This window comes from Zootoca vivipara, chromosome 10, assembly GCF_963506605.1.
Source record: "Zootoca vivipara chromosome 10, rZooViv1.1, whole genome shotgun sequence".
In the NCBI taxonomy this organism is placed as follows: Eukaryota; Metazoa; Chordata; class Lepidosauria; order Squamata; family Lacertidae; genus Zootoca; species Zootoca vivipara.
The window spans coordinates 37,389,337-37,412,565 of record NC_083285.1 but is presented as its reverse complement, the minus strand read 5'-3'; the positions used below and the strand labels follow the sequence as shown (position 1 = coordinate 37,412,565).

General features: G+C 42.4%; 1 protein-coding gene across 2 annotated transcripts in view; it reads right to left on the bottom strand.

The window, feature by feature from the left end:
• Positions 1–23,229, bottom strand: part of ELK3 (ETS transcription factor ELK3) — a 48,908-nt gene that overhangs the window by 23,281 nt on the left and 2,398 nt on the right. The window contains exon 1 of one of the 2 annotated variants that reach the window (XM_035127165.2): positions 20,529–22,335. The exons of the other annotated variant lie outside the window; for it this stretch is intronic. The gene's annotated coding sequence lies outside the window, so the exon portion shown is untranslated. Of the gene's footprint in view, positions 1–20,528; positions 22,336–23,229 lie in introns of those variants that run through there. 2 annotated transcript variants of the gene reach the window in all.

The following is a 23,229-nucleotide window of genomic DNA, read 5'->3' as shown; positions in this document are numbered from 1 at the left end:
AGTTCAGATATAATGACCAACTACAACTGCCATGAACCAGGAAGCCATCATTACAGAATTGCTACCCTTTTCAGGTTTTTATCAAGCTTTTTAATTTCAGCCCACCATGGGGAAACTCCCAAAATACAAATGCCAAATTGGAAATCGGTCTGAAATATTGTGGAGGAGGGCCAGAGCAGTTGAGCAGGAACATTTCTTACTGCAACGTTTTGTTGCTGGATCCACTTGTAGCTAATATTATTGTTTCATGCTTAATGGTTTATACTTCTAATCTGTTATATTAAGGGGACAGCATATAAATTGCTTCTCCCTGCTCAACCTCTTACAGTAGCTACGAGCTTGCCTGAATATCATGAAATGATTCACCACTCCCTGCACACAGCACCTGAAAATGTGCCACTTTAAAGCTGCTCTGCAGAGATTTCTGCAGTCCTCCTAAACTGCACGTAAACAAGGAAAACTGATTCCCTTGTGATGGTAGGCTATCCAGATATTTACTGTATTCTGATTCCGTATCATTCTGTTCTATTCTTCAATCATGAAGGTTCTACAGAATGGCTTAAAATCCTGTTATCAAATAAACCAATGATACAATAATTGGCTGTAACACAGCAGAAAACAACACACACTTTTAGAAGTCCTAGGATATAGCCTGATGGTACATGAGGCCACCACCTGGGTGAAGGTAAGAAAGTCTGGGTCTTGTCCGTAACTGGATGGGTGACCCTCTGGAAATAGCATGTATGGGCATCATCCTGGAAGCAAGGCAGGTTATAAATGCAAGGGAGGGAGGGATGAATAAATGAAATTGAAAAGAAAATGCAAGGTCCATTTGTCAGAACATCGTACCTGAAAAGTCTGTGAAATAGATGGGCACCAGCAAACCTCCCTGGAGAGGGGGGGGGCAGGTTCCAGGCTGCATTTCCCAGGCATGACCCACAGCCATATAGGCCTCTGTGGCACCTCGCCCCACAGATCCTGGCTGAGGCTTGCTCCTAGATTTGCTTGCATGTTTATACTGATGCGCATGTAAACCCATATCATGTGTCATTTGGGGACCTTTATTGGAGATTAGTGCACACCAGGTTTTACTGCAATGGACACAATTACTTTTTCAAAAACATCCAACGCTTCCCTTGCTTATTTAATGGGAGTTTAGCAATAGCCAATAAATACCAGCATTACCCAATTTGCTCGGGTGAATTAGCAACAATCACTCGATTTGATATGGTTAGACTATTTCTTGACATGGAATAGATGACAGAGCAAACATAGCTTTGTGGCTTGAAGCATTGGTTAAGGAGTATATTTTTTAAAATGAAATTATTGGTTGTTATACATTACACAGGCTATCCCAGGCATCCCCAAACTGCGGCCCTCCTGATGTTTTGGCCTACAGCTCCCATGATCCCTAGCTAACAGGACCAGTGGTCAGGGATGATGGGAATTGTAGTCCAAAACATCTGGAGGGCCGAAGTTTGGGGATGCCTGGGCCATCAATTCCAAACTGCTTGGGTAGGACATTTAAACAGTTCCAACATTACATATGGAGAGAGGTAAATATGCCTAATATGGAGTTCTGGAGCAGGTTTTAAACCCAGCAGAACTGAAGAGAGACTAAATGAACCTAACTGTTGTAAAAGGACACCGGCCAGTGTGCCCTGTTAGGAATAGTTCTTAGTCCACAAAAAACAAACAAACAAACACAGGTTTGAAAGCAAGGGCGGGGGTTGAAGGGTAAAGAGGGGGTGCTAAACCAAGGCTGGAGAAGAGGGGCGTGTGCTCCCATCATGATTGATGGAGTCGGAGCATCTTAAAAGGAGAAGCATGGAGCTGCCTTTTGGAAATGTCCCAAAAGTTGAAGAACTTGGGACTCTAGTTATAAGGAAAAGACTTGAACAGTGGGTTAAGTCCCTACATTTGCAAAGTGATCTTGTTAATGTCCAGGATGGGCAGAGGTAGACAGATTTAGGGCAGTGTGACCAGTTCCACTGCACTGGCCACCAAGCCTGGGGATGCCACAACTATGACATGGTGAATTGAGCAGAACAGAAGGTAAAGAGGGGGGGGGGATTTTGGCCTTGCACAGGTTGCAAATTTTAAAGACCAAAGTCCTCCCCGGCACAGGTGATGTTAAATATAAAAGGGCACATGTATGAGCTGCTATGAGTCATGGCGATTAGACCTCCTGCCACACAGGCACCTTAACCAATTAGATCACACGATTTAATGGGCAACTTTTGCTTCCAGCAAGGGCTGAACTTGGATATATCAGGAAATGCAAACCGGGGTTTGCATTTTTAAAAATTAAAGTGGAACATGTCTCCTGGACTGAATCCATCCGCTCTCAAGGGGCAATAAATGGCCAAATTAGAGGTGCTAACATACACCAGGTATGTGAGAGGATTCATTAAGCTTATGCAGATTTGTTCACACTTGTGGCTAGAATGTTTCATTGCTTACCCTGATTTCACATGGGGTGGGGTGGGGGAGATATTTGGTCCTGCATACTACTAGCACATTGTCCCCCAAAGGTTTCCCACGAAGGGTGGTGGCCTTTGGGCTGGCCCAGCTTATATTAGACCTACTTTCACTGATTTACTACAGTGATTCTCAGGGCAAAGCTCAATTCTGCAGTTTCTCAACTTAGTTTCTCTGGAATAGGCTTGCTGTAGATGTGCCTCTGTAGCATCTCTCCCTCCAGCCGCCACAGACCTGGGCTGAGGAATTCCTTTTCCCAAGGAGAGGTCCCAGAGCTAAATACCTTGGGTGAGGGAGCTTTCCCCATCCTAGCCATGTGAGGAAGAGACATGCCCAGCATGCTCCCAGCCAAAACTTTTCCAAGGGGGAGGCAGGAGACACTCTCCTCCCACCATGATCTGCCCAGGGCAGGTAAATTAACTTTGATGCAATGAGCCATTATTACATGCACATCTGCAAAAGGAAATATGACTTCTCCAGCTACCTAGTGCACGTCTAATGTCTGTCTGTGTGCATGAGTGTCTGTATGTGCACATCTCTCCAAGGACACAACTTTTCACTCTTTTTTCCCTCTTCCAAGCGCTCTAAAAAGCCCTCGGGTATTAGTGTGTGAATATCCATTTATCGCTGCTAGATCTCGACTGTGTCTAGCAGAACTTCCCCCACCTACCCCCCCCCAGCTGAATGACGTGGGGCATTGTTAGCTTCCTTAGCACTTTGCTTCCTCTTTTTCTGCAGGCTGCAGGCAGGAAACAGGGGGAAAACGACCAGAGGAAACCTGGCCTTCTACATCTGTCCTTGTTTGTAATCTCAGCTCTGGCTTTATTTTGCTAAAGCACCGCAGGTTTCTTTTAACACCTTAAATGCCAATCCAGCTTCTACCGAGTTTGTCATTCTCATTTGGGCTACATAAGGGGGAAAACAGACAATTTTACTACCTTCAAACTAATCAAACAAAACTCAAATTTTGCATGGAGCCTGATGCCCTAATGCCAATAAGCTTACAAATGTGTAACTGAATGGAGCATGTCTTCCCCCTTTATTTTAGCATCAATATGCAAAAACATCATGTACTAGGGTGTTTCCAAGACTTAAAAGCCAAGCTTAGAAAAAGCTCACCCCTACGCCAAAGGATAAATGGACATAAATCTGACATCAGGAACCACAAGACAGAGAAACCAGTAGGAGAACACTTCAATCTCCCAGGACATTCTATACAAAATCTCAAAGCAGCTGTTTTATTACAGAAAAAATTCAGAAACAGACTGGAAAGAGAAGTTGCTGAATTGCAACTCATTAGCAAGCTTAAAACCATTGAGCCACCTGGAATGAACAAAGACATAGGTTTCTTATCTCATTATACATGATCAAGCTTTCCTTAGCACCTCAGCCCTTGCTCCCCCCCCACAAGACCAATTGCAGTCATTAACAGTTGTTAACAGTCATCAACAGGTTTACCACTCCTATCAGCCCATCACCCATTCCCATCATCCCCACACCCCACCCTCTGTATACACATAAGGGTCTGGTTGCTTCTGTTTCAGTGTATCTGAAGAAGTGTGCATGCACATGAAAGCTCATACCAAAATAAAAACTTAGTTGGTCTTTAAGGTGCTACTGAAGGAACATCCGGAAGGCCACAGGTTCCTCATCCCCAAAATCAGGCATCCCTAAACTCAGCCCTCCAGATGTTTTGGGACTACAATTCCCATCATCCCTGACCACTGATCCTGTTAGCTGGGGTGATGGGAGTTGTAGTCCCAAAAGATCTGGAAGGCCAAGTTTGGGGATGCCTGCCCAAAATAAATTATCAGCCAAATGTCCTTTGCTGAATGTTTGATCACTTATCTAAGTAAATAAGTTTTCCCCATCTGGCAGAAATGCTGGGTTTTCCCCAACCACTTCCTATTTCTCATCCTTGAAGCATCTCAGTAGAGAAACATAGTTTTAAGTATGGCTCAGACACTTGCTTTCCTCCTTGAATATATATTCTGCGCAGATGTTTCAATAGCATTTGCCACTCCCTTTAACATTTATTGATCTGGACAAACGAGCACAGAGGAAATGATCTTACAAATCTGGCTTACAGATTTTATGAATTAAGAGATGAAATTGGGGTGGGGTGGAGAATGGGAAAAATGACATGAGGGTGAATAATGAAAAAAAGGATACATTTTTCTTCACAGAGTTGCACTAGGTTTTTAGTATGAAAATGTTCAATTTGGAACAGATGGGAATAACATACAGGGTTGTGTTGATTTATACACAGAGTAAACCCAGGTAAATTAATGGATCCAAATTAGTTGTGTCCAATATGTTCAGTGGGGTTTACTCTTGAGTAGGATTAATGCTTATTCTGTAAAAAGAAAATTATGTAAACTTAACAAAGAGGCTTGTGATTCCTTAAAAATTAAGCGATTTATTGAGCATATGCAAGTGTTCATGGGCAAAATCTCATTTTATTAGATGCATGGAGTGTTTTCCACAGACACAGACACACACACACACCTCTTCATATATGTGATGCATCCTGTGGCAGTTGCATAATATCTATATGTCACAATAAGGACATGTCCACAAGACAGCTGCCCATATTCCCAGTTGGATACAATCTCATACAAGCATATGGAAAGCATATCCCCAGGAAAAGGTAGGGCTTTCCTACTGCGGCAAGAGGAAGTCAACAATGCAGACTGCTCAGACCATGCTGGTTCCTGGATCTTTCCTGTTCTGGCGTTTTCTCACCTTGTACAGCAGCAAATACTATTGCTGTGGGTACATGCATATTTAAAAAACCCATGTACCTGACAGTTATCCAAAATACAGATTTTCCTTTGATAGTATGGAAGCGGGAGTATTAATGGCACAGTAGTTTCTTTTGAATGGGAAACTGTGGCATATGATAATAATTTCTCAGATATTTTCAACACCCTCTGCAAGACAAAGCCTTCCAGTAGTGAATAAATAGTTAAGGTAAGTAATGAGATCCCTAAAGGAAAGCAAATAGAGGGACCATTTATTTTCACACTGAATGGCTGACTACAAATGAATAGCTACCATTTTGATTTGGGGACGGGGGCATTTCCCATGTAACTCCACTGCAGTCTGTGGATCCGATGGGAGTTTTCATGTAAGCATCGTAGGTCACAGGGTATTTATTCTTTATTGGATACTGATTTTTGCTGGGTGATGGCTCAAATTGTCATCTTCATCTCACTATCAATGTTCAGGGTGCTTTACAAAATACAAGAGGAGGGGACACGCTGTATAATTCAACTGTTCTTAAAAGTTGGACTTGCAAGGAAATGTGTAACGTGTGCAGTATATAACTACTATATTTTGATTTTACTACCCACAACAATTTAAAATATAACATTAAAAACTGGTTTATAACAAAATAAAATGAGTCCTAAGCAGATACATCTCTCTATTATTAATGCAGATTTTCATCTAAACCAGTAATTCTCTTGCGGGTTTTAGGAAAGATTTCACTGAGTTTTAGCAAATTTCCCTCTCTCTTTCTCTTTTGGTAACTGACACAATATTTGATGATCCTGTTTTCTATACCCAGAACTGCATCATTTCCCAGTCAGTGCATCCTCATGCCCCCCCCCCCCGCCCCAATATGATGACACTGTATAATCTAAATCAGGACTTCCTCCTATTATATTTCAGAGGCTTCTTTCTGGGAAAGCCAGATATTAGTTAAAAGGTAGGAATTCCTGCAGCACCACCCAGTGGAAACATTAAAGAATTTTTTACAACTCCTGTTGTTTTCTAAGATGGCTTCAAAAAACCAGCAACAACACAGAAAGGTTCCAGAGCTATTTGGAATATTGTCTTTCGTTGGAGCAACTGATTAAGCAAGACAGTAAACTTTCAAGCTGAACTGAATTCCTCTAGGCAGAAGTTAAATGCATTGCCTGTAGCACTTTAGAGCCCATCAATCATGTATGTATGTATGCATCACAGTATCCTTTCAGGGAAACTGCTGTGAAAAATGAGTGATTAGGTATGAGACTTAAATCTTATAAATCCCATGCTATGTCTTTAAAAAGCTAGTGCAGAGATTAAACCATGGCTAGGCAAACTAAGGCCCGGGGGCCGGATCTGGCCCAATCACCTTCTAAATCCAGCCCATGGACGGTCCGGGAATCAGCGTGTTTTTAGAGGAGTAGAATGTGTCCTTTTATTTAAAATGCACCTCTGGGTTATTTGTGGGGCATAGGAATATAGTCCACCCCCCACAAGGTGGGGGGGGGCAGTGGACCAGCCCCCTGCTGAAAAAGTCTGCTGACCCCTGGATTAAACCCTAGAAATTCAAAATATTCATCAGTTCCCCTATTGCATAACACTTTTAAAAGATGAGAGGGGCAGAAGAACCAGGTGTCAAAGATGAAGCAGTTTACGTATGTACGAAATGCCCCTGTATTGCTCTGCTCATATACATCAATGTTAGGGGTAACTTGAGTTTTGATTTAATATACAAAGAGGTACTGGATGGCTTTTGAGTTGCCCTCCATAGTCAAAGCTGCAATGTTCCAAAATGTGAAGAGCTGCTTTTAAAGACAATTAAAGTACCTGTCAAATTTTCTTTTTTATATTTTCTGCCAGTTTAAACTTGCCCTATTCAACATTGAACATACTTTCCTCTTAGCTATAACATTTCCCCTCTCCCTTAATCTCATAGGCATGCTTGAAATTTGTTCACTGGTATTTCTAAATGTTATGCTTCCCCCCCTCCATGTTACTATCTTCTCATCCCTTCCTTTTAGTTTTTCTTCCTTTTTCTTCTTCTTCTCCCCTACCACCTTTTGAATTCTTCTGCCTCCAGATAGTTTCAGTCAAGGTTTTGATAGCTTCAATAGCTATATTTGTTGCAATATCACCTCCAACAATGCGCCTCAGTTAGATGGTCAGCCTTGTTAATGTTGACTATACCAGATCCCTGTTGGCCGGGAGGTGGTGGAAGTGGAGTCTGTGTGAGTGTCCTGGTTCTACAGCATCCTAGCAGCTCATTTTTGCTCTACTGAGGTTTGTTGCACCAGTACTTTTATTTGTAAAAATGTTATACCACTTAATTTAACAAAAATAATCACACACTTAATGAGTCATCCCTTAGGAGATGTGCAGCAAACCCAGTCCGGCAAGAATTGCCCCACATACCACCCTATAGGACAGTGTTTCTCAACCTTTTTTGGGCCACGGCACACTTGTTCCGTGAAAAAAATCACGAGGCACACCACCATTTAAAAAGTTAAAAAATTTAACTCTGTGCCGCCCTATATTATAATTATGACTGTAAGAAACACTTGCCAAATATTGCTTTCCGGCGGGTTAGTGGTGTGTATTGGCGGCCGCCAGGCTCGTTTGCACTGAGCTTTGGGAAAGAGGAGCAATATTCCTCTCCGGCGGGTCAGTTATGGTTATTGGCGGCCGCCAGGCACGTGACAATGCAAATCACCCTTCTCGTCGTCGCACGTCGCGGCACACCAGCCAGCGTCTCGCGGCACACTAGTGTGCCGTGGAACAGTGGTTGAGAAACGCTGCTATAGGATGCTGAATGTTTGCTTCTTTTCTTACTCTATGCATCCTTGCTATTCCAGGTCTCCTCGAGCAATGCAAGCCACACATAAAAGCTTGAGCCTGCACACGGATTATTCTTCCTACACTGGAGGAACTGCCTTCAGCAGCAGGAAGGGAATGTTGCTAGTTCCTCCTCATTAAGGCTTTTAAAATCCATCCTGTTTCAAAGGGTAACCAAAAGACCCGTAAATCTATACTGGTTCCAAAAATCTATCATGGGATGGAAATAAAAATGCGCACAGGCTCATCTTGTTTCCTGCCCCACTCATGTGGTGAGCATCTGTGGCATATTGGCACAGCATTTGGTTCCAGGTTCAAAGCCAGCCTGTATCTTTATTCTTTCCATATGCACCTCTGCTGTATTCTTCTCATGTCCATGTGGCAGAGAGATACCGTAATTATTTTGCTGACTTACATAAAACTTGAGATGGCTACCCCTTTTTTAAACATGGAAAACTTAGATGTGATCAGGATGAAACAGAAACCAGTAACTGTTACTTGTATATGACTGCTCAGTTGTTCCCCGAGTAATATTTATTACCCTCCTTCCTCACTGACAAATCTATACTTCGAATAGACTTTGAAGCTTCTATCTTCCCCACCCCCTCTGGAATCTCCTCCCCACTGTTTTTCTCACCAGGAAGGTGGCTTGCAACACTGACAGTAAATGTGCTAAATGGGGCAACACATTTTTACAAGTCTATCCATCAGTGCTAGAAATATTACAGAGTGTAGGCTGTACTTTTCAAGTATAGATAACATCCCTGGTGTCACTGGAGGCTCAACCCAAGGGTTGTTAAAGCATGTAAAGGGGAAATTCCCATGAAAGCATTTTAAGTTTTATATTCCTGGCTGCCACTGCAAAGCCCTCTGTTGGGATTGAACGAGTGTACACAAATAGTTGAGTTGTACACTCATAAAGTGATTTACACACAATGTTCAACATGTGTACAGTCTGTGTACCTGTGTACACGACATCCGAGCTGCACAAATCAACAAATGTATATACTCTTTCACACGAGCAGGTGTACCTGTATAGAGACAGCTCGCACCTATGTTTGGCATAACGTGTGAACAAACCTAATATAACACTGCTTCAGACGTTTTGCATCTGCCTACTCAAGCTCACACAACAAATGGGCTAGCTAGTCTTTAAAGCTGCAGTCCTCACCCCACTTAGCTGAGGCTAAACCCCATTGAATTCAACAGAACTTAACTTGAGTAGACATGGCCAGGATTGCACTGCAAGAAGCCAAATAGCTCTGTATTAGTACTGCAAAACTAAAATCCATCTTTGATTCGATTAAAGAAGTGAGCCTTGGAGGTTTTCTTTCTTTGGGTTTGTGTTACACATTCACTGTTTCCCTATAGAAATGATGGAAAATGTTATGGGCAGTGCTTGCAGGCATGAACAGGAGCACACACACCTGAATCTCCCTCTCCAACACAGCTCCCTGTACAAAGGCCACTCTGAAATATGGCCCAATGAAGAACAAGGTGCAGTATTCAGAAGGGAAAGTTCAAAGAGCCCTGCTGAGCACACAGAAGCACTTGGGCACCTGTACATGGCCGTTTGGACATGAATCTAATCCTATTTGGCCGGATTTTTAAATGAAGTTTAATCTCTCATTAAACACCAACTGCAGACAGAAAAAGGGCATAGGCCACAGTTTTGTTTATATTTTATAGGTCAGAAGAAACCGTTAGTTTCTTCATGAGGTATTTGTCATGAAGGAATTGTTCAGAATACAGTATTCAGTACCTTGAGTCCTACAAGTTTTGTTTGAACTTGGAAGCATTATAGGTAACACTGAGTTTACATAGGTTACAGGCCTAGGAATATGCTAACAAGTTGCTAGAGCCAGCTGCCCCCCCCCAAAAAACCCCTACTACTACTACTACAAAATACAAGAGGACACAAAACTTCTTCTGCTTCTGGAGTAGGGGGACTTGATGCTTGTAGATCTCCTGAGCACAGGAATACAAGAGAACAAAGGGGTTCTACAGCTGATGGTCTTCTCAATAGGATTTTTTTTTCATTTGTTGCTTTTGTATCCTACCTTTCTGCCACAGAGTTCAAGGCGGCATACAAGGTCCTTCTATATGTGAGGTGAGGTAGGCTAGGCTGTGAGATAGTGACTGGCCCAAGGTCATCCAGTAAGCTTCATGGCTGAATGAAGATTTGAACCTGTGTCTCCCCAATCTTAGTTCAACACTTCGGGCACTACACATCATAACAGCTCTCAGGTTACAGACAGCCTTATCCTGCACCTCCAGGCATAGCTTGTACAAAATTCATATGCTCCTCTGCTCAAATTATTCTAGAAGTGTTAAAAGAAGAACAAGCCCCTTGCAATTCTTCTGACATTCCTTTAATATACAAGCTATACAATGAAGTCATGCCATAGCTGAATTCACATTTAAACAGAGTTCAATACCAGAAGCTGAAATTCTCTAATATAAAGGGGAAGATTTTGAACATATAGTTCAACAAAATGCAAAAGTATGCAGATATCTAAGCAATAATGGGGATGGATAATGCATTCAAGTAAAAAGTTTTAATATGTTTATGCCTAAGAGGTAATTAACTACCCACAGCAGGAAAATATGGTATGTTTTATAGGATATGTAAGCAGCCTTGTGATCCATAGATGAAGGTCAATATAGAAATTTAATAAAGAACTTCCTGCTATCTAAACATGTTACAAAGAAAGAAAGCAAATGTAACACAATTCTCTTCATGTGATTGTCCACATTTTTCTCAGCACCCATTTGAACATTACAGCAGGCATAGCTGACCTGTTGTGGCCTTCCAGATGCCATTGGACTACACTCCCACAATCCTTGACCATTGCCCATCCTGGCTATGGATGATAGGAGTCGGAGTACAACACCTTGAGGTCACTCTGTTGGCTAGCCCTGCAACAGTCATCCAATCAGGTCATGCAAGTCCTAATAAATAGTGTAGGAATGGGTACAAGCACCTGGCTGTGCTCTAGAACAATTTGGTAGAGTTGAAAACAAAAGTTGTTTGAAGGAACTCTGAAGTAAAAAAAGAAGTGGCAATTTTATGATTTCAAAGAGTTGACCCCAAAAACACCCCAAAATACTTAGCTGGCTTCCTATCCTCTCCTTCCATGGTTCCTTTTATCTTCTCTTTCTCCTGTGTTTTCTTGATGCACCCTATCGCAACCACTTTTATAAACTATAGCTATTTCTTACACTGCTGAAAATCTTACCATCCTGCTAGGTAGATTGTTTGCTTATAATACTTTCCATATATTCAATAAACAATATCCAGTCCTCCTTATATCTTTCGTCATTTTGATTTATTATTCTAGTGGTCATCCCTGCTAGCTCCGCATCTTCCAACAGTTTAATATGCCATGCTTCTTTTGCTGGTACCTTACCTGTTTTCCATGTTTGCACTAATAACACGCAGCACCTCAACCATGAGCCAAAGCTCTATGGGGTTCTAATGTACACACAATGCTTTGGTCAAGTAGGAGTTGCCCCATCATTTCAAAGGTAGTTTCATTTACGCAGCATTCCCCAGCATTTATCGAGATGTGGCACCCCCTCCTTGCATAGATTTCATCTGGGTATTTGTGCTTCTACAAACACACCGACTCCTTGACTATGTACTTTATAGGGGAATGCAACCCACAAAAGACATATTGCTGTAGAACTGAGAGAAAGAATTGAAGTTTTCTACACTTAGCAGTATAAAGTGATATCCTACATTAATCATACCCACAGTAGACCCACTGAAACCAATGACCTTAAGGCACAACTTAGTTGGCTCTCACCCATACTGCCAACCTAAATTGCGTAGGTCTCTGGCAAAGAATTAATTGGACTGACTGAGTTGTTCAGCATTTCGCCACTATAATTATGCACCACCTCTGTAAAAAAAACAAAAACATTTGTTTTAATTTGAAATAATAATTACTAAGGAATTTTTCCAAATTTCCTTGGGGAAAGGTGCTCCAGATAGTTAAAATAAACTGTGAAATTACCATAGCCTAACTATTCCACAATGGTAAATTCTTTCTGAAGAAAGATTCTCAAAAAGGTAAAATCAGACAGGTATGGGAGAAAGGTAAAAAAATCAGGGTATATTTACACGTTTGCTTATTTTGCTGAAGTACGGCCTTCAGATTACCACATATTTTGGTATTATGTTAAGCTTTGTTGCATTTGATTGTTAGCCACCTTAGAACTTGATAAAAGAGTGGAATAGAAATCCACTGAAACACAGTAAATAGAACCTTTGTGTTTTCTTAGGTGTCATAGACTTTAGCACCCATACAGGTGCACATGCAGAGACATTAATTCCAAAAACACGCTCGCAGGAGTGGGGGAGGCAGCTGCTAGTCACTGGTAAATCATTTCCATACAGCATACTAGAAATGGCGGGATATGAACTCCCCACCCACCCTGCATGGGTGTCTATGTGCGTAGCGAGGACTTACATGCCTAGAAAACAATAGCAAAAGAACTGCAGATTTGACACACATGGGTAAAACCACTCTGTGCTGAGCAGGCTAATGATAAATAAGCATGCACAGATTCTATAGCGCGATACTGTCATCGCATTTAAGAGAAGCCTTTACTGTAACAGAAATCTGTTTTGCAGATGTATTAATATGCAGCGTTAACACTAAGGGACAAAGTTTGAAGAAAACGGCAGATCCTTTGTTATAAAAATGTAATATAGGTTTCAGATAAATATCTATTCCTGCGCCATTCCGTGCGTAAAAGAAACCTCTTGTAAGCCTTATTTGGTTTTACAACAAGCTTTACTGTGCCTGTTTCAGCAGAGGGGCTCATGGGATAAAACAATATAAAACTGAATACATTATGTGCAAAAGAACTAAGCTTACATTAAACTCAAATAAACACGCTCGAGGAAACAAACACACATGCACGTTATCAAATTTTAAAATAAATTATTCAGGGTCTAATAGCCGCAAATAAACCAACTATATGCTAGTAGTGATGTGCTTTGTAAGTTCTGGGTTTCTCATACCTAAATACATAGCTGCCAAGTATCCCGTATCCGCCGGGAAAACCCCTTTTTTCTCACCGTTTCCCGGCGGTCTCCCGCTTGGCGAAAAATCCCGGCATTGTCCCTTAAATTCGCTTCTTCCCGGCGGCCATTTTTCTGGTGCCGCTTTGCCCTTCTATGGGCACCAGAAAATGGCGGCGCCGGCAGTCGCTTCCGTGCATGACCGGAAGTTGCGTGACGCGACTTCCGGTGGCGCTTCGCCCTTCTATGGGCATCAGAAAATGGCGGCGCCGGCGCCGGAAGTCGCTTTTACGTGTTTTCGGTCATGCGTGGAAGCGACTTCCGGCGCCGCCATTTTCTGGTGCCCATAGAAGGGCGAAGCGCCACCGGAAGTCGCGTCACGCAACTTCCGGTCATGCGCGCACTGCCGATCCCGGATCTTTACGATCCGGACTTGGCAGCTATGCCTAAATAATTTGCAGCAAATTCATGCCCAGTGTTTCTTCAAAGCATTCCTAGAAAGGCAATTCCATAATGTCTCAAAGCAGGTTACTGTACTATGTATTACAGGTTTCTCTGACCTATGGCCAAATGAATATTGCACTGGTTTGTTCCAAACTAGGTTACTGTATGTGCGTCCTTTAGAGTTCTGGTGCCTGCTGTGAAGGGCTTGAAGGAAGACATGGCACCCTAATTGGGATTTATGTTGGCTCCATACTTGTTTTCCAGTTCCTTGGAGTGTCTTCCATTTCCTTGTTTCTCCTCCTGCTAAGACATCCTGCAACTTCCTGTTCTAGCGTTCAGCTGCGTTTCAGTATTCTGTAGTGATGAGAGTGCCGCTGGTACAGGATGTACATAAACTGAACCATATTTGACTATTAGTCAGTGTGTAGCTTTTTCCAGGCTACGTCCATTAATTTGTGTTCATGGGAACAGGTTGAAGTGTTTGTGTTTTTGATAACTCTTCCACTAGCCTGAGTTTATCCATCTGCTACATATGTCCCCCACCTTGTCTCCCGTCATACAAATATGTGTATCATCAATAGCTGGAAGAGTTTTTAAGTGTCAGCACTTGAACAAATACTTTGAGAAAGTGTATCCCAACATCAAAATTAATCCTGTTCTCAAGAAAGAACCTGTACAATCCAAACTACTGTATATACATTTTAAAACAGTTTGTGCTTTAGTGTTTTATTTCAATGCTTATTAAGCTTGACTTTCTGTTCCTACATCTTGACATTCCACTCTAAATCATGACTAATTCTGAAGTCATACATAATTCAACAAAATTCTTAAGAACAGATATGCTCTTGTCTTTCTCTAAAGTCTCCAAAATACTAGCTGATTCATTAAAGCAAAAAAGCTTCAAATAAAATAAACATGCATCATCACTCAAATCTATTGCGATATGTTTATTGTGCAAAATAGTGAAGGAGCAAACCGCAGAAAACAGCAGAATAAACCAGGAGTTGGCTTGGGAAAGTATGCGTTTCCAAGCAAGCATGTCATCGTGGCCTGTTGTAACTAGCATTGGGCGTGGCTTGCAATGACAGAGAAGAGCTCAAGGCCAACAGATACCTTTCTGGCATGCAAGCGGTGCCCTTATTAAACGTGGCAAAAGCAAAAATAAATAACAAACCACTTTGCAAAGTGCTCAGCGCTCCACTACAGCTAAGCCATGAGTCAGCATTTACGGAAGTGAAGGGTGTGTATAGTGTAAATATACAGGCTACTTTTGACATGAATCAGTTGAAACGTATCCTGGAGTAGTCCCAACACAAATTAACCCAAATGACACCACAATTAAGCATAGGAAATGTAAATATAAGAATTATGGAGGCCCGTACCAGTCGATTTTTCAGGACATCTCGGGGGGGGGGGGTTAACAATTCTGCTCTACGCTGATTTCCCTTCTTCAAATGCATTATCTGCAATGCAAGCTAACTTGATTTGCTTTAACTTTTAAAGTAGTTAAACTGTAATGGCCTTACTCCAAGCAGCCATAGATTATTTTATTTTTTTAATCAGGATCTAAAATATTATCCAATAGCAAACCCTGGCTCCCTAAACCATGCAAGGGCAACAAACGGTTCCTTGTTTGGAACCATTAAGAACATAATAATTGCTCTAATAAGCATCCGGCCACAGATCCATATAGCCCAGCTTATAGAAAACTCATAAGCAGGACATAGTGCAGATAGATATTGCTCTTTGTCAACAGCAGCTGATACCCAGAGGGATCATATTCCATTTACAGGTCCTCACGAGCCCCCCCCCCCCCGGCAAGAGGGAGATTCAGAGGTTTCTCTTGAATACAGGCCCCTCCATCAGTTAATGATCCTCCATCATTTTTAACAGTGTTGATCTGTGATTGGAGTTCCCTGAGTCCCTTTAAAGTTCTGGCTGGAAATAAATGGGTTGTTTTTTAAAAATGATCTCAGCTGAACAGGGGAGGGGGGCAATGTATTGGTATATCACATTCCGAAAGATAGTCTCACACAAAAGCTATTGGGGCACATTTGACCCCATAATGTTAATGGGAGAAACAAACAGAAGCAAAAAAATGCTTAGATGAGAAACTGAGCTCAGAATAAATATCCAAAGTATTCCAGTAGTCTAACTGAGTCTTTGTTTTTAAAAGAAAATTACAAATAAGAAATGGATATCAAGGCTACGTACTGCTGTTCTTTGGTATATGGGTGTATCCGCGTGTGAGTATATGTATTTATATATTATAGTGGAACAGTACAGCTGCCTGTGTTAAGACTCTCCTTGGGCATGTGGCTAAGGAGGTGATACTGAAAGGGACATAGGAGCGTTGGTCCCTACTTAGCTCAGTGTCGTCCAACCAGATTGGCAGGAGCTCTCTGGTGCCCCAGGCTCTGGTCTCTGCCAGCACAAACTGGAGATGCCAGAGATTGAACCTGGGACATTTTGCATGCAAAACATGTCCTCAACTATTGAGCCATGATGAGCTCCTTTGCTTCAAATTTTACAACTACAGTGGTACCTCGCAAGACGAATGCCTCGCACAACGAAAAACTCGCAAGACGAAAGCGTTTTGCGATCTTTTTGTTGACTCGCAAGACAAAAATTTTTCTATGGCCATGCTTCGCAAGACATTTTTTTTTGCTTTGATTTGTTTAAATTGGAAAACCGCTAGACGAAATTTTCGCAATATAAAACGACTCGCGGAACAAATTAATTTCGTCTTGCGAGGCATCACTGTATAGCATTGCTCCTGCACCAAGATGAAGCCAATCAATTAATTAATAATTAATTCCCTACAGCAAAATTTAATTCTGGTGTCCAAAGGACCCCTTCGTCCCTCTCGTGATGGATGTTTTTGGTACAAAGATAAATGTATAGGTCAAAAAAAAAAAGTACAAAACCAGAGGGGACTCTATTCTGGTGTTGTTGAAGTGGTGCAAGTTCATAAAAACTGAATTTACGATACAGGCAAACTTCTAAGGGCAGAAATTCAACATTGTGTTCTTCCAGTTGTTCCATCTGCACAAGCATTCCAGTTTGCCAGTCGTAACAATGCCCACTCCTGTACCCCTCAGTGGCGGAGGAAGGGGGTGAGGGGGGTGTCATCACTGAGGGGTGTGTGACAAAATGAGGGGTTTTTTTTCAAAAAAAACAAATTGGGCTCACAAAACTTTTTAGGAGTGACGTGGTGGCTTAGGTGCCTGCAGGTTCCGCGCTGCCTGAAACAGCAGCGTGGGACTTGCGCCTGCCTACTGCCTCTCCCTCAGCCGCCCTATAATCGAAGGGGAGGCGGCAGAGAGGCTCCAAGTGTCAGAGAGGCTTGCCCCACCCCCACAGGTGGATCGCCCTGCCCCCGACTGCAGGACACGCCCCCGCACCAGGCACCTGAGCGGCTAGCTACACCACGGCTCCCCCTCTGCGCTGCTATTAGGATTCTTCCAACCCCAACCCCAAGCCAATATGGGGGGGATATAGGGGGCAATAGGGAGGCAAACCCTGTTGTACAAGCAGAAGTCTTTGCATAAGTGAATGCTGCCCTGAGATCATCCGTACCACACTCTATTTCGACACACTGCTGGGGATAGAAAGGATGCCAGTTAGCTTAGACATTTGGTAGTTTTGCTTTCTTATTTGTTTTAATAGTGGTGAATTGGACCCACAATAGCATTGTAAGTTAAACTATTTTTTTTTAAAGAATTGCAAAGAAGGGAATGAAACACTACAGGACAACTGACTGCACAATTTTTGAGGAAATCATGGAGCATGAAGTTATAGTATACAGTGGTGCCTCGCTTAACGAATGCCCTGCTTAACGAAATTTCCGCTTAACGAAAGGATTTTTCGAGTGGAGGTTGCCTCGCTAAACGAATTTGTTTTATGAAAAATTCGTCTAGCGAATCGCGGTTTCCCATAGGAATGCATTGAAATTCAATTAATGCGTTCCTATGGGCAAAAAAATGTCAAAAAAATTTTCAATGCATTCCTATGGGATTCGCTAGACGAATTTTTCGTTATAAGAAAAGACCCGTGGAACGAATTAAATCTGTCTAGCGAGGCACCACTGTATACGTAAGTGCCTTGTGTCTCATCACTTACGTTTCAAGGAGAAATTATTTTCTCTCTCTTATTTCTAAGATAGATATCTAGCAGCACACCATGGCACACATGGATTGAAGAACATTGATTATTTTAACAACATACTTTTCTCTCTAAGAAGCTATTTTTTTCTACAAGTACCATGTTTTACATACAAGTGTGCAGCTGGTTTCTTCGCATTTTGGCAATCTATCAGAATAAATTGTGCACTTCCTGATCCCATGTACATTAGGCCTTCAAGATGCATAATTAGGAGCAGATAGTCTACTTAGTAGCAAAGGACTCCACCTGTTTCGGGTAGTCCAGACATAACACCACACCACAGTTGGTGTTATGAGAATCAGCTTTTAAGCAGCTTCAGGCACACCTGCTTCCTCCTACCATCCTGTGCAATGATGAACTCTTTCCTTTCCTGGCTTCAGGCAACGCATACTCTGCCATCTCATTCAAGCCAGCGAGATATAGCTGTGCTTGCCCTATAAATCAGAACCAGAAACTAGGATCCAGCTCTGCTTTTCAATCCTGTTTTGCAGGGGAAGCATATAAAATAGTTTCCCCAGTTGAGACAAAATGATAAACTATGGTTTAACTCAAACCAGGAAAGAGACTGCTTCATGCTAAGAAGAAAGGCGAGGAGGCAGCAGCGGTACAAAAGTGCAAGGTTACTCAAAAGATCATTCTCATAGTGTTCTTACATTTGTACCAGATCTCTCTAGCCTTATGTGGACACGAGTCTCCTCTGGTGTAAGCAAACATGTAAGGATAAGTGAGGGCATGCTGCCAAACCCTATCACCACCTCCCCGAACATCAGCTATACAGTGCTACCTCTGGTTACGAACTAAATTCGTTCCAGAGGTCCATTCTTAACCTGAGGTACCACTTTAGCTAATGGGGCCTCCCGCTGCTGCCGCGCCACCAGCACACGATTTCTGTTCTCATCCTGAGGTACAAGTTCTTAACCCGAGGTACTACTTCTGGGTTAGCGGAGTCTGTAACCTGAAGTGTTTGAAACCTGAGGTACCACTGTACACCTACATCCTTTACATCATTTACATTTACATTATTTACATCATTTACATTCACATGTATCTGAATATCCAAATAAGCAAACCAGGAAATTAATATAAGAATCACCTTGATTCATGCCAATCTTGTAATACAAAACTTTTCTAAAGCTATTTCCCCTCAGCTTTAGCTACAACTGTCAAAGCCACTTGTCTCCTAGTCTCAAAGTGTCACTTCAACCCACACACAGCATCATGTTTTGGGGGGTTTGTTTCTGTATGCATCCCCATTCTGTAGGCATGCCCTCTCCTAAATACTTTGGTCCTGGGCCAGCAAATATTTCGAAAGCCCTGCTGCATATTTCTAAATCATGAACAAATTAAAACCAGGTTCTCATTTAAAAACAGAGGAAAAACCAGTAATCTTTGAAGTTAATTCCTTTGTTTATAAGTGGTACAAATACCAATAAACAAAAGGTGGTCCATCATACAGTATATGCCTACTTAGTATTACAATGTATTACAGAAAGATCAATGGGACTTACCAGTAAGTATAAATAAGAATGCTGCCTGAACCATTTAATTTATGAGATGTTATAGGACTCAGGTTTCCCTGAAATCCATGCATTCTAATCAGGAAATTCTAATCCCAAATTGTGTGAAATGATTGTAATTCTGCAGTTTATGCTTAAAAATACTCCTAACATTGCAGGTGATATAAAAGTCAGAGGTTTCTATGCCCATCTTCACAGCTCTCTACCCTCCATCTATGCCAGCAAGCAAGAAACATTATCAAAGTTCAAGGACACATTCCAGCCAGCCAAAAATCACTCAAAAAGGGTGCAGTCCTTATGCCTCCAAAGGTAACTTTAAAATGCGCTTGTGCAATGCCAGGCAAATTTTCCAATGCTACAAGAAGCAGCTGGATTTCTACTGGACTACTATAATGCATTTCACATGGGTCTACCATTGAAGATGTTCCGGAAATTACAACTAGTATAAAATAATGCAGCAATCATGCTAATGCGGTACCTACAAGCAACAGGTCACAATAATATTACCCTCTTTTAAAAACAGCTATGCTGGTTGCGAATTATTTTCCGGGCCCAATTCAAGGTACAGTGGTACCTCTACTTACGAATTTAATGTGTTCCGGACACACATTTGTAAGTCAAAAAAAATTGTAAGTCGAATCCCATAGGAATGCATTGGGAGAAAAAATTCGTAAGTAGAAGCAACTCTATCTAAAAATTCGTAAGTAGAAAAAATCCTATCTAAACCGCATCCAAGATGGCGGACAGAGCTCCATTCGTAAGTAGAAACATTTGTAAGTAGAGTTATTTGTAAGTAGAGGTACCACTGTACAGTATTAAGCCCTGAACACCTTGGGATCCAAATATCTGTAAGAATGGCTTATTCCATATTGACTGGCCCATAACCAACAGATGAAGCCCTCCTTGTGGTCCCCATGCAGGGTGAGCCCTCCAGATGTTTTGAGACTATAATTCCCATCATCCCTGACCACAAGTCCTGCTAGCTAGGGATCATGGGAGTTGTAGGCCAAAAACATCTGGAGGGCCGAGTTTGAGGAAGCCTGGTGTAGATATACCACATTTTATTTTGACTGGGTTCTAATCAGCTTAGGTGTATACAGACAAACAACCACCCACCCACCTGCAACAAACAAGCACAGCAGAAAAGGAGGGGAAAGAGGGGGAAAGGAAAGTGGTTCTTATGTTTGAGCAGCGTGTTTTCTTTTTTGTTTTTCCTGTTACCCAAGTTTATGTTTTTACGTGAGAACAGGAGGAGGAAAGTGGCTCCAGATTCCAGAAGCCATGCTTCTACCTAAGTCACTTACCAGCCTGGTGCCTGCCTTTCAGCAAGAGCCTGGCATCTCTGGTGGAGGGAATTTCCTGCTTGCAGACTGTCCAGCTCCACCTGCTCGGGAGACAAGAGCGCTCAGGCGGAGTTAGGCTGCATGCATGCGCATGCACACAATATCTCCAAGGACGATTTTTACCTGCCGCTGAGGAGGCAGGCAGGGGAGACAGAGATCTAAGGCAGAGAGCTACCCTGCAGTGCACACACGATTTCTCAAAGAGCGAATTTTGCGTCAATCTGCTGCTGCTGCTGCTGCTACAGAAGGCACAGAAGAGCAACTGAGGCAGAGTTAGCAATGGCAACGGCTGCACAGGGCAGGAAGAAGCGTCGGCTTCCCAATTTTCACAATACAGTGGTACCTCAGTTTACGACTTAATCCGTTCCAGAAGTCCATTCTTAAACCGAAACTGTTCTTAAACCAAGGCATGGTTTCCCTAATGAGGCCTCCCACTGCCGGTGCCCTTCTACCATTCGGCTTCCGTTCTTAGAGCTATGTAAAGTTCACAAACTGGGACACGAATAGTTCGTAAATAGGGCTGTTCTTAAACCGAAGTACCACTGTATCATGCTTTTTGACTATCGCACACAAGGACACACACGATTCACAATATAATTTTTTTAAATGGTTATCATTATTTGCTCTTGATATCGATATAAGACAATATATTGATATATTGTCCGGCCCTAAAAGAGGGATGATATATGGATAGGTAAAGGTAAAGGGACCCCAAACCATTAGGTCCAGTCGTGACCGACTCTGGGGTTGCGCGCTCATCTCGCATTATTGGCCGATGGAGCCGGCGTATAGCTTCCAGGTCATGTGGCCAGCATGACAAAGCCGCTTCTGGCAAACCAGAGCAGCACATGGAAACGCTGTTTACCTTCCCGCTGTAGCGGTTCCTATTTATCTACTTGCATTTTGACGTGCTTTCGAACTGCTAGGTTGGCAGGAGCTGGGACCAAGCAACGGGAGCTCACCCCGTCACAGGGATTCTAACCGCCGACCTTCTGATCAGCAAGCCCTAGGCTCAGTGGTTTAACCACAGCGCCACCTGGGTCCCTGATATATGGATGGTTCACTATAAATCCACCACTATTATTGCATCATGACATGTTGCAGAATACACCTGCAAAACCCACCCATCTGGAGTTGTGCTTCTTTGGGAATAATGTTCTAGAGCCAAAGTGGTACCCTCCAAATGTTGTTGGGACTACATCTTCCATCGTCACTGAACACTGGACAAGTCAACCATGGCTCATGAGAGTTGGAGTCCAATCAACAACATCTGGAGGATGCAAAGTTGGTTGTCTCTATTCTGAAGTTTATGCACCACTATTCAAAAGGCTGTACTCCATCCCACCGCTCATCAAACGTCTATGATCATAAGCGTCTGAGCATAACTTCTCCAGAAAACAGCAGACACTGATAAAGTATTCACTGTATGTAGGATTTTAAAGGTCAAATCCAGCACTTTGCATAGGTGCTAGCAGCCCAAGATTGAGCAAAGTGCCGAAATGCCTGTTGAATATGGCCATGCCTACCTGTTCCTGAAAGGAGATGAGCTATCACATTGTCCAGTACCTAGACCAGGCATCCCCAAACTGCGGCCCTCCAAATGTTTTGGCCTACAACTCCCATGATCCCTAGCCAACAGGACCAGTGGTTGGGGAAGATAGGAGTTGTAGTCCAAAACATCTGGAGGGCCGAAGTTTGGGGGTGCCTGACCTAGACCTTCTAAACCAGGCATAGGCAACCTTGGCTCTCCAGATGTTTTGGAACTACAACTCCCATGATCCCTAGCTAACAGGGCCAGTGGTCAGGGATCATGGGAGTTGTAGTTCCAAAACATCTGGAGAGCCAAGGTTGCCTATGCCTGTTCTAAACATTATTTGAAGGCATCCATGTTCAGCAATACTACAACAGTCAGTCCTTGAAGTTACAAAAGCCTGGATGGTAATTCCCAGGCCACTACTCAAAGGTAAATAGTGAAGTGAACACAGAAAATGTAATTGACTTAACCCCCCAAAGGTGCATCCCTCCATTGTCTCCCAAGGCAGACGGATGCCAACAACTGCCGGTATTGATAGAAAGCACTCCTAGCCTCTACAGCCACCTGAAATTCTATAAGCAAAATTCAATCCAATAATGTTCCCGCTGTGGGCACCAATTATTTTTTTCTTTTGTTGAATTTCTAAGCCATCCCATATCAGGTTTTGCAGGAACATGGGAAAACCAAAATAAAAGTGCAATAAACCAATACCTATTACACTTTTTTCAAACACACAATGGTCCTGATATTCTCCATTGGTATCCAAAGGGTCCCAATCCTGGATAAAATGTTTTTGGGTATTAATGCAATTATGGCTAGGGAAATTCCCAGATGCCTGGTAACCTCATCAGTTAGAAATTTGATAGTGGTACACAGGAATGTGACAGATGCATTCAGCCCTAGACAGGACAGCCTCCAATCATTTGCATTCGGGGTACGAAAGTTATTTCAATACAAAAACAAGTTCAGATGCAAATGTCATATAATATTTTAAAATAATCACATAATTGCACACATTGGTTGCAAGATAATTTGGCCAAATGCAGTTAGCATATATTTGCTTTTAGATAAACATTTTATCACCCTCTATTTACTTAAAGAGATAGAAGGAAGGAGGCGGGAACTAAT